The sequence below is a fragment of the Gymnoscopelus microlampas genome (genome assembly GCF_963454915.1).
Source record: "Gymnoscopelus microlampas genome assembly, chromosome: 16".
NCBI classification, from domain to species: Eukaryota; Metazoa; Chordata; class Actinopteri; order Myctophiformes; family Myctophidae; genus Gymnoscopelus; species Gymnoscopelus microlampas.
In genome coordinates, this window is record NC_139953.1 from 42,572,418 (window position 1) to 42,584,950 (window position 12,533).

Consider the following 12,533-nt stretch of genomic DNA (forward strand, 5'->3'; position numbering starts at 1 on the left):
TCTTCTAAACCAATTTTTTGGAAAAACGTATGTTTCTAGTGGTTCTCAAACTTTTTCATGTCAAGGGCCCCCAAAATGATATGTATTCGACCGCCGGGACGCCCCCAGAAGCTAAGATTTGAGTAAAAAAATTTCGCTTTAAAAAAAATATATATATATTCAAAGATTTGCACAAATGTTCAAGATTTAAATGCGCTATGAGCTTGTAGATCTGCTATTTTTGAATAGCCAAAGAAATCTAAAAATGACACAGATTCTTTCCCGGTCTAAATGGGTTAACTTATTCAACTCCAGGGCTTGTTTTGCTGAACTCACAATGTCCCCTAAACGCTACAATGGTGCTTCGACTTTCCAGCACGGTTGTTGGGCATTGATCACTTGCTGAGTTAATGTTTAGGTTTTTTTTTGTTTATCTCCACCCTCACCGCCCATGGGAGGTTTTCTCGGTATCTTTCCTGATGTATTTGAAGCAGCCCCGAGGCCTTTTTTATGCACTAGTATCCTTCTATACAAAGCATTGATTTGTTTTTTGTTTTTTGTTACCATACCTAGTAGTTAACCACGACCGTCTGTAATGTTGTTATTGGCAGTCGAATATGGCTCGTTTCCACCAAAACATTCATAAATCCGAGCTAGATGTGTTTTTCTAAATCTCAACATAGGAGTGGATGGAGTGACTTTTTTTGGGGATGACCTAATTTCTGCTCCTAGCCTTCTCTCGCAGTCAAGGATTTGTTTTTAATTGACGTAGATATGCGTCAATGGTAGGGAATGTGTTAAAATTGGCTAATGAGAGGGCGGGCCAGCGGACGATGCCACGTCACTATGACAACATAACCATAAACAAACCACGGCCACTTCGCTATGACAACATAACCAAAAACAAAACCACGGCCACTTCACTATGCCAACATAACCATAAACCACGGCCACGTCACTATGCCAACATAACCATAAATAAACCACGGCCACGTCACTATGCCAACGTAACCATAAACAAACCACGGCCACGTCACCATGACAACATAACCAAAAACAAAACCACGGCCACGTCACTATGCCAACATAACCAAAACAAACCACGGCCACGTCACCATGACAACATAACCAAAAACAAAACCACGGCCACTTCACTATGACAACATAACCATAAACAAACCACGGCCACGTCACTATGCCAACGTAACCATAAACAAACCACGGCCACGTCACCATGACAACGTAACCAAAAACAAAACCACGGCCACTTCACTATGACAACATAACCATAAACAAACCACGGCCACTTCACTCTGAACAATGAATGGTTAAAGTTGTTATAAACAGGTTGGAAAGCGGGTTGACGGAGAGGTTAGAGTTAAGGATCGTGAAACTTTGTGTCCATTTGCTGGAGTTATATAGGAGAAAATTACAACAATGGAAGAAGTACCAGTTTTTACCTCGTTATAACAGTTTGTCCCTTTTCCTCCCACTTCTGAACTCTGAGTTACCCTCAACGCCCAGAGGCCAGACCGGGACGCATACAGAGGCTAATGATTCTGTGTGAATTCCACCTCTCCGTCTATCTCTCTCTCTCTCACAGCACAAAGCTCCCTGAAGCCTCGTCTCTGTACGAGGTGGAAACCTCATACGTCCAAAGCTGTTACCTTTCAGGATTCACATTCAAATGCATCAAAAGTGGCAGATCCGCAAGCTCGAAACGCGTCGCTTTGCAACGCATTTCGAGCTTGCGGATCTGATACTTTTGATGCATTGTGTGTGGCGCTATTTTATGATCAAGGAGGGCGTTAAATTACGAAAAAACACAAAAGTTAGAATATGGAGATAAGAGGTTTCTGCTCCGACAGCTTATCGGGTATGAAACAATCATCAGGTTTTTACTGTAGCTCACTTTCCTCTCGCCTCACCTCACCTCTCTTCTGCCCATTTTCTGTCTGGCTTATAAAACCAAACTGGCTCCCACTTCCATGTGTAGACGGAATACAATAAATAGGCCCAGGTGTGCTGTCGGTTAGTTATCGTCGGTGTCGAGCCAATCTGGGAACCCGTCGCCAAAAAAAAAGGAAAAACATTGCCCTCTGCTGTTTTTTACTCTTTCACTTGGCTCTGGGGGAATTTGAACGGAGCACCCGTCCGCAAGGAAACCGGGGTTTTGGTCTGCCCTCAGCGCTCCACTTCCGGTGGTGTGACTATGTTTTCATTCCCACTAACGATATTTCTACACGGAACACTAACACTTCTCCCAGAGAACATGGATCGTTTTTGTTTATAAGCCCACTTGTTTCTATGATGAAAGAGCAAGTTAAAATGTGAATATTTTTCCGTGGTTTTGTCTGCTCCGAGGACGCTATTGTTACATGAGTTTCGGTTTGTTTTCAGTGGGAAGCGAGAGCACAAACAGTAAATCCCGCCCACTACATTTGATTGGGTAAAGCGCGACCTGCTTCATGATCTGAAGGCACGCCCACTTGTAGGCCAGTGCGTACGAGCACATACTCAAGTGAAGGTCGCGATACGAGCTTGTAGATCTGCTATTTTTGAAAAATCGTGAAAATGTGTGCAAATCTTTGAATATATATATTTTTAAAGCGAAACATTTTTAACTCAAATCGTTGCTTCTGGGGGGTCCCTGGAACAAAATATTTTGATGGGGGTCCGTGGCCAAATACATATCATTTTGGGGGTCCTTGACATGAAAAAGATTGAGAACCGCTGATATAGAAACATACATTTTTCAGAATACTGAGATTTAGGAGACATGTAGAATCGGCTTCAGGTCTCAATGGGTGACGTGATGTTAAATACATCTTACTACAGTGTCAGGTGGTCTATAGCAGTGGTTTTCAACCCTTTTCATGTCAAGGACCCCCAAATTGACACTTATTAGCCCGCGGACCCCCTTTTGAAAAGATAAGCCAGGGACCCATAAGAGAAGATTTTTACGGCTCTCTAGCAGTGATTCTCAACCATTTTAACTTCAAGGACCCCCAGTTTGACATGCATTAGGGCTACGGACCCCCATTTAATGGCATTTATATCTCTGGGACCCCAATTTATATTGTAAAATCAATGTTAATTCAACTCTGAGAGTGTACAAATGGAACCAAATGGACCCGTTGGGGTCCATTTGGTTCCATTTGTACACTCTCCGAGTTACAGACCCATAAGGGTCAATTTGGTTCCTAACTATAGTATCTATCATTTAGCTGGGGACCCCCTGGAACTCCCCCAAGGACCCCTGGGGGTCCCCGGACCCCACTTTGAGAACCAACGGTCTACTCTATAGGACATACAGTACAGTAACAAGACACTGAACCCCTAATTGCTCCCGATGAGCAGGTTGGTGCCTTGCATGGTTTCCTCCTCCATCGGTGTGTGTGTGTGTGTGTGTGTGTGTGTGTGTGTGTGTGTGTGTGTGTGTGTGTGTGTGTGTGTGTGTGTGTGTGTGTGTGTGTGTGTGTGTGTGTGTGTGAATGTGTGTGTGAATGTGTGTGTGTGAATGGGTGAATGTAATGCACAATCTATGTAAAGCGCTTTGGATAAAAGTGCTATATAAATGCACCATTTACAACACTGATGTTGGTCTACAAGCAGTGGCGTAGATTGACTGTATTTGCCGTGAGTGTTTGTATGAAAACGGCCCCTGATATGAATGTATTATGCAAGCAACTTCACTGGTTTAAACAACATTTACAGTATGTACTGTACCATCAGCTTCCAGTAGGCTACTTGCCTTGAAACAGTGCCTGGGATTGAACCCAGAACCATGTGATTCAAAGGCGAACGCTCTACTGACTTAGCTACCCGGGCACACATCTGTACAGCTATACATATAGATACATTAATAGATGGATATTAATATGGATCATCACTCAGTGGCACAACTCAAGCTGATAACTTCACACAGAGTGTGAGAGAGAGAGAGAGAGAGAGAGAGAGAGAGAGAGAGAGAGAGAGAGAGAGAGAGAGAGAGGTAGATTGACTGTATTTGCCGTGAGTGTTTGTATGAAAACGGCCCCTGATATGAATGTATTATGCAAGCAACTTCACTGGTTTAAACAACATTTACAGTATGTACTGTACCATCAGCTTCCAGTAGGCTACTTGCCTTGAAACAGTGCCTGGGATTGAACCCAGAACCATGTGATTCAAAGGCGAACGCTCTACTGACTTAGCTACCCGGGCACACATCTGTACAGCTATACATATAGATACATTAATAGATGGATATTAATATGGATCATCACTCAGTGGCACAACTCAAGCTGATAACTTCACACAGAGTGTGAGAGAGAGAGAGAGAGAGAGAGAGAGAGAGAGAGAGAGAGAGAGAGAGAGAGAGAGAGAGAGAGAGAGAGAGAGAGAGAGAGAGAGAGAGAGAGAGAGAGAGAGAGAGAGAGAGAGAGAGAGAGAGAGAGAGAGAGAGAGAGAGAGAGAGAGAGAGAGAGAGAGAGAGAGAGAGAGGCCTAATAGTGGAGTTGTGTTCCTGTGAGTTACAGATTATTTGCTCTGTAACTCACATGCCTTGTGTGTGTGTGTGTGTGTGTGTGTGTGTGTGTATATGTTTATGAACAAAGTGTCAGTCACATTGCAATAGATTAAATGCATGTAATCAGTAAACTCATTTATGAGGTTCAACTGAAGCAGTATGACTAAAATATTCCCATAGTGCACAGACTGGAACTCATACAAGCTGCTGGAATGCAGAATTCATATTTTGTTATTGAATGAATGTTAATAAGCATGGTCCTAATGCCAGCTCAGCATCAGTCATTCATTCACACACACACACACACACACACACACACACACACACACACACACACACACACACACACACACACACACACACACACACACACCAACACACACACACACACACAGATAGTGTGTGTTTTATCACACAATGCCCAAATATGGATTACTGATGTCATAGTATTGAAACAATTCAGATCATATATTTAGCTATTCAGGTTGAGTAACGTCATTAACTATTCCATATAATGATGTCATCATGTAGTGATATCACAACATCATTATTACATCAGATATAATTGTCCTTTTAAATGCCGTTATTGTATTTTCCAACACAACACCATTCAGCAACTTCAGGAAACAGATTGCCCTGCCTTCTAACAACCTCTTCTGTAAATTAGTTGCACTGATTCACAGTGGTGCTGGTGTGTGAAATGTTTCACTGGACGATACATCTGAAAGGAGGACCTAAGAATTTCTACCCAGCTGCTGTGGTGGTCGGACACAAGCTGTACTCATTTGGAGGATACAGTAACAAGAACAACAGTGATCAGATTGATGTCTACATCTTCAACACAGTGTCTCTACGCTGGAGGAAGTTGCCCCCATGGACAAATGGAAGAGGAGAACATGACCTAGAGGTTCCCTGTGTGCGCAGGTTTCACACAGCTGTTCTGGTAGAAGGTATTGTCTACATCTGGGGGGGATATCCTTACTGTAACGTGCTTTATTCATTTGATGTTGACAACCACAGATGGTCCAAGCCCAATATTGCCGGTACTGTTCCAAAGCCGAGGTGCCACCACTCAGCCTGTGTCTTGAGGAAGGTCATGTATATCTATGGAGGAGACACCCAGCTGACTGGACGCACTAATGACATCTACAAGTTGGACACCGGCACAATGGTCTGGGCTTTAATCAACACCAGAGGAACTCCACCACCTGTTTCATCAAGTCATTCTGCCACCATCATCGGGACAAAGATGTTTGTATTTGGGGGCTATGGGGACCAGGAGGTCTGCTACAACAACATCACAGTGTTTGACACAGAGATAAACAGCTAGCTGAGCACACCTTCTGCACAGCTTCTTCCAGATAGACGCTTTGGTCATTTAGCCTTTGCCTACAATGGAGAGCTGTACATATTTGGTGGCTACAACTCAAACCAGCACTTCAATGATCTATGGAACTTCAATCCACAGACCTGCTCATGGAAGAAGGTTGAGCCCAAAGGGAAAGCCTCGTGTAAGATGTATTGCTCTTGGATGAGGTGTTGCATGGTGGGAGATCGTATCATCATCTTTGGAAGACACAACACACCTGATGACCTGTGTATCTTAGATTTAAGTCCTAATCTGAAGATGTTATGTAAGCTAGCAGTTATTCAGTACGGTGTGGAGCAGTCTGAACTCCCACATGACATCAGATGGGAACTGGCTGTCATGACTGCCAACAATAACTGAAAACAACATAGCCCTATAATACAAAGAGAAAATAACTGTGATCCCACTATAAATACATAAACAACTAAACAAGTACATAAATAAACTAGAAAAAGTGCTCCTCGGAGCACAGGTCTCCGTCAGGTCAGGTAGGTTATTGTGGTAATGTTTGGAATTCGCCAGTCTCGATGGAATATGAAAAATCGGACGGATACGTCTTGATCACTTGACTATAGAGATAACAAGACTGCAATCTGTCAATTGCTAACTTGCGCCTTGAGAATTAATCTACAATTTAAACAAAGAAAAAGAAAAAAAAAAAAGAAAAAAAAATTGTAAACAAAGAAATGTTATTTCTTAAATATAATAAAAACTAAAATTTTTGCACAAAAAAAAAACGCAGTGTTAGTAAATAAAAGAATAATTGAATTAAAATCCCAAAAAAGAAAAGTGATGCAAGTATATTATGTTAATGAAGTAATTATTAGTAAAAAAAATAGTTTAGTTAATATCAGGTACAACATTAGTTTGTAGATAAATTTATCCTAATTAAGTCATGATCTGAATAATATGTGTCTTTGACTTCAATAGTTATATTATTTTCTTTACCATTGTTGTAGTACACGTGATCTAGAAGACTTCCGTGATCGGTTGTTGGACAATTCACTAATTGTTTAAAATTAAAGGTAGGGTAAGTGATATGTTTTGGTTAAAACAAAACGTATTTTGTTAAAAGGTTAAAGCACTATATTGTGATAGTAATCATTGCTATAGAGTGTTTGTTCAGTAACAGGAGTCTCCCCGTCTCTCCAGCTCTTTAATAAACAGAAAATACATTTTCCGGTAGGTGTCAAAATCTCAGCCAATCAGGAGAAAGTACCCATTTTTAAGCTTAATTTTTTATAGTGTTCCAGTTCCAATTTTGCCTGCTCATTTCTTAGTGTCATCACTTCCAATTTCACTTGTTTAATCTATATCCTGATTGAGTTCTCTGTCCTGATTGGATAAAATTGGAAATGAAACTGAAACTGAAACGAAAATGCATTTTCTGTTTTATAAAGAGCTGGAGAGACAAGGAGACTCCTTTTACTGAACAAACACTCTATAGCAATGAGTACTATCAGAATATAGAGCTATTTAACACTTATTTTAACCAAAGAAAATCACTTACCCTACCTTTAAATGTAGAAAATAATGTGTCTATATGTTCGTCTCTGGTCTTTAAAAGGTCATCATTAAAATCTCCAAGAACGATAGTTGGTGTTCTAGAAATCTTTTCTAACATTAATTTCATTGTGTTCTTAAAAATATTAAATTTCATGTTAGGTTCTCTGTAAATAAGGACTATACGAAGTTCCATACCAAAATGTAAAAGAATGCTTGAGTATTCTAAGATGTCAGAATAAGATAATTCGTCTTTGTGTATCTCATAAGTTTTTGTAGTTAAAAACATTAAACTTTTGCTTTTATTCTGTCTTTTCTCAGAATGTTATAGTTCAATCCTGATAATTCCATGGTAGAAAAAGAATGATGACTTTTTAAATGGGTTTCAGTAAAAGCAATAATATCTAACATTTGTATGTTGTGATCAGTGGCGTGCACAGACATTTTGAGGGGCAGGTGCTCAAGTAAATTATACTTTTTTTTGTTTACTTGGTCTGCTCTTTTTTCCCTCTACACCTATACCTCTTTGCCAAAAATAGCCGATCTACAAGCCCACAACGCCTCGCGCTGCGAGGCGTTGTGGGCTTGTAGATCGGCTATTTTTGGCTAAAGTTCTCCTCAGAAAAGGGATGCTAGGTTTCGAGTGGTTATGGTAAAAAGAAAAATCATATCACATAAAGAATTGGCGGACCCCCTGTAGTAACTCTGAGGACCCCCTAGGGATCCCGGACCCCCTGTTGAAGACCCCCATGTAAAATGGAAAAAAGAAAAGTTTTTTTTTCTTTTTTCAAAAGGGCACTTCTGGTCAAGAGGGCAAAGGGCAGGTGCTCTAGCACCACCTAGAGTCTATCTGTGCACGTCCCTGGTTGTGATCTGGAGGTCACATGGCCATATAGGCTGATGAAAGAGGTTTTTGGGAGGAAAAGGAAGAGGAGCGGCCAGAACCAAATGTCAACGACTGTGTACGACGATGATTAAACTTAATGGCAGCAGCAATCAAGGAGTCGAGAGGAAGATCGTCAGGCTTGGACCACAAACCCTGTTGAATCTCTTGATGCAGGCCACGCTTGAAGAACAGTGGCGTGCACAGACATTTTGAGGGGCAGGTGCTCAAGTAAATTATACTTTTTTTGTTTACTTGGTCTGCTCTTTTTTCCCTCTACACCTATACCTCTTTGCCAAAAATAGCCGATCTACAAGCCCACAACGCCTCGCAGCGCGAGGCGTTGTGAGCTTGTAGATCTGCTATTTTTGGCTAAAGTTCTCCTCAGAAAAAGGGATGCTAGGTTTCGAGTGGTTATGGTAAAAAGAAAAATCATATGACATAAAGATTTGGCGGACCCCCTGTAGTAACTCTGAGGACACCCTAGGGGTCCCGGACCCCCTGTTGAAGACCCCTGCTGTAAACTGAAAAAATATATATATATATTTTTTTTTTCTTTTTTTCAAAAGGGCACTTCTGGTCAAGAGGGCAAAGGGCAGGTGCTCTAGCACCACCTAGAGTCTATCTGTGCACGTCCCTGTTGAAGAATATGGCAAGGGAGTAAGGATTGTGGGACCCGTTCAGGGACTCGATGCGGAACCTGATATAGAGCGCGACAACGGACTCACAAGGAGTTGGGGCCAAATCAATGAGGGGAAAAACTGGAGTCAGTGGAGGATGAGACACCGTCAAAAGTTTTCGTCATCTCATCTGCGAAAGCAGGGTAAAAGCGGATAAGGGGATATGCTTATTCTTTAGAAAAAGATTAAAACCCCAGTCCTGAAGCTTGACCAGAAAGAAAGCCAATCGTACCTGTGACCTGGGCAACATCATCAAGCGGTGTGGACGAAGGACAGACATCAGCGGCGGACTGGCCATTTGGCGTACCGGGCAAATGCCCGGTGGGCCGCTGGGCCAGTGGGCCACTGGGCCAAAAAAAAATAAAAAAATAAAAAAGTTTTTTTTTTAGTTTTTTTACTAATTTTTTTGAAAAATATATATTTTTAAATGTTTTAGGGTTATTACGGTCATATCCGAGTCGCGCGGCCCAATTATTAGTTACGTTAATGTTTGGGCTGGGATGCTTTCCAGCAGGCGCCTCAGTGCGGCCGCAGAGTTCATGTGCAGGGCTGGACTGAAACAGTGAAACGCCCCCCCCCCCCCCCCCCCCCCCGTTGACAAAATGGGGGGGGGGGGGGGGGTGGGCCGGTCCGGACCAAATTGCCAGGGCTGAATTTTGGTCCCAGTCCGGCCCTGACAGACATAAAATAAAGGTCACATAAAATAAAGGTCACAAGCGGCCAGAAATGAGGACAACCTCCTAAGCTGCCATAGAATCTGGGGGGACATGGCCAAAGGTGGAAGAAGAGGGGAGGTGGTGGTATAGTGAAGGTACCTCCAAGCTTTAACCCTTAGGTTCGTGATTGAGGGAGGGGGAGGTTAGCATCCTTGACCTTCACTTGAGAACATGTTATGACGAACTCCCCCCGACAGATTCAAGGGGAGAGCAGAATCTGTTCTTGAGAGATTAGTGTCGAGCAGAAACCTCTTATCTCTTACAGCGTGGCACAAAAGCATCAAAAGTAGCAGATCTACAAGCTCGCGAGCTGTTTTTTCAATTTGAATCCGTTTTGGACATACTAGGTTTCCCCCCCGACAGAGACGTTATGATTAATTGAAAACATAGGTACACAATGGAAACAAAATCAACAACAGCTTAGATTTTTGGGGGGGAAAATAACAAAATTGTAATACAGCAAAGCAGTGATATTAAAAAGTCAATGTACTTTCGGAAACTTAAAGTAATACAATGCAGGTCCACAAATAACGATTTTTAGCAACCTCTGCTGGTCACTACCGTCATTGCAGGCCTGTAGTGGAAGCCTGCATTACCCAGAATTCCATTTCACCGGAAGACGGAAGCGTTTCAAAAAGCGTTCTTTTAAGCCAGTGGAGCTTTAGTTACCGTGTGCTGTGTTTTCTTTTGCTGTTGTTTTTCCATCTTCAAATCCTATAATCTCTTAAAAACATTGTGAGATTCCTTTTTGTTATTAGCACGGTAGTTCCTCGCCAAACAGGAAACCGGTGCGGTAGTTCCTGGCCAAACAGGAAACCGGTGCATTTCCGTTTCCTTTTATCCGTTTATCTATACTTGACTCAAGTACTGGTGATTGAGTACAGGATCTCGAACCTGAAGGCCGCGCCGCCGTGCACGGAAAACCGCAAAAGAGGCGCGGAGCGGGCAGCGGCGGCGCTTCAATCCCTCACCCTATAAGTAATCTGAAGATGAACTGCATGGCTTTGCCTGCAGAGCCATCACATCTCTCTCTCTCTCTCTCTCTCTCTCTCTCTCTCTCTGCCTGGGCTATAGGGTGGAGGAGAAGGCCATGAATTGGAATTCAATATGTCCACAGTGGCTGGTGATAGCATCACGCTGGTAACTGATAGCATCCTATTTGATAGAGATACCATCTGAGGGAGTGAATGGTGCTGGGGAGACACATAAAGGCATGGGAGGATGGGGGATTGGGTGCTATCTCTGGAGATTGCTGCATGCACTACCAGAGCTAGACATGGGAGTCTTTACCCCCTGCTAGCTCTCACCTCTCAGCAGTGGTGGAAAAAGTACTCAAATGTTTTACTCGAGTAAAACGTATCAATACTGCAATGTAGAAATACTTGAAATGTATAAAATGTGTAGAAATCTTTCGTACATAGCAGATCTACAAGCTCACAATGTGTCGCATCGCGACGCATTGTGAGCTTGTAGATCGGCTACAATATTTTCCTCTGAGATGTAATGGAGTAGAAGCAAAGTACTGAAAATGGGAAATACTCCAGTAAAGTAAAAAATACCTCAGAATTGTACTTAAGTACAATACTTGAGTAAATGTACTTAGTTACTTTACACCACTGCTCAGCAGAGGTGGAAGAAGTACTTTGATTGTTTTACTTAAAGCGGCACTAACTTTTTTTTTTGTATTAATAAAATGCAATTTTGTCCAATCTGTATGGTGGTAGAGTATGTTAATACAATATAGCTTACACAATTTTTAATGGGTATCGATTTTTAATCTAATCGTGACCCCAAGAATCGGAATTGAACCGAATTGTGAGATAGCAGATCGATTCACAGCCCTAGTAAATGTACTCCTTTACTCTCCACCACTTCTTGGCGGTGTCCGTGCGTGGGCCGGGCCTTCAGGCATGGAGTCATCACACTGGCCTGCCCGTTCTCTTCGCCCCTTAATGAGAGCAAAGCGAGGGGGCCATGATGGAGAGTCAATTACAACCTGGGCGTGGAGGGAGATCACCGCTGTTGCACCTTTCATTCCAACCTCCAAGCCCAGGGCCAACCCCGTCTCATCAGTTAACCGGGGGGCCGCTGGAGGCGAGAGAGAGGGAGGGAGAGAGAGGGCCACTTGGAGGTCAACGTCCCCTGGGACAGATGAAGGGAAGGGGGGCTAGTGACCATGGGTGATTTAGCAATCTAGATGAGGGATTCTCAAACTTTTTTAATTTCAAGTTTCCCCCCAGTTTGATATCGTCGCTGTCGGGACAGAAACCTCTTATCTCCATATTTTAACTAACTAAGCACGCATACGTGCGCATACAGCACCCTTAACCTAAAACGTCTTCCCGCGGCTATCGTAGCCTAGCTCCAGCCCCTGAATCGCTATAGCCTCGCATTCAGGGTCTGGTGACGCTGTAGAAAGGCGGGGTTTTCTCGGGTTGAAAATCTTAACCGGCGGCCCGGCCCCGATCGGGATAATCCAGTGTGAACCAATCGTCAAAAAGTCCCACTTTGGCCACGCCCCCATCTCAGCAAACTGCTGCACTGAGAGGGCTTTCAGACTGAGTAATGGAGTGAAACCAAATGAAGATTCAGGCTGAGTGTCAGGCTACTGACAGTGTACAAATGGACCCAAATGGACCCGGGTTCCATTTGTACACTGTCAGAGTTACACACCCGTAAAGGGTCCAGTTGGACCCCGTGACATGAGGTTGACAAACAGTGATCTAAAGCTATTTTGTGTGCAGACATTTCTGCTCTGTCCTACACATCGTGCAAGCATAAAAGCTTGCAAAGCTAAGAAATGAATAACCACAAAGTGCAAGTGCAGACACATTTAAAGTGTTCAAGGGGAATCAGGCTGAATATATATATAGCTTCAGTTCCTGTTGTTTTG

At 42.9% G+C, this 12,533-nt stretch overlaps 1 protein-coding gene across 1 annotated transcript in view; it reads left to right on the forward strand.

Moving 5' to 3' along the window:
* LOC311062689 (MAM domain-containing glycosylphosphatidylinositol anchor protein 2) overlaps positions 1-12,533 on the forward strand; it is a gene marked incomplete at both ends in the record, with an annotated part of 584,351 nt that overhangs the window by 230,974 nt on the left and 340,844 nt on the right.